We start from the raw sequence: 276 nt of genomic DNA on the forward strand, positions 1-276 counted from the left end.
TTTCCCTGTCACTTGAAACTCAAGACAGAGATGTGAGTGTGTTATGCCTTCAACTCCTCACATTTTACACTGTAAATGTATTCGAACAGTTTGCATGAATAAAGCTTTGTGCCGAAATACTTGTTTTTGTGAATCACTTGCATTTCAAGAGTATACAAACACATTCAATAAATGTTTTTGAATATGTCCTTTAGATAAAGACCAGTTACCTTTCAATTTAACAAGTGGAACTTCATAATCTAAAGTGCAAGGGACATAATTCCTCACCACCACACA

This window comes from Myotis davidii, unplaced genomic scaffold, assembly GCF_000327345.1.
Source record: "Myotis davidii unplaced genomic scaffold, ASM32734v1 scaffold404, whole genome shotgun sequence".
Classification (NCBI taxonomy): domain Eukaryota; kingdom Metazoa; phylum Chordata; class Mammalia; order Chiroptera; family Vespertilionidae; genus Myotis; species Myotis davidii.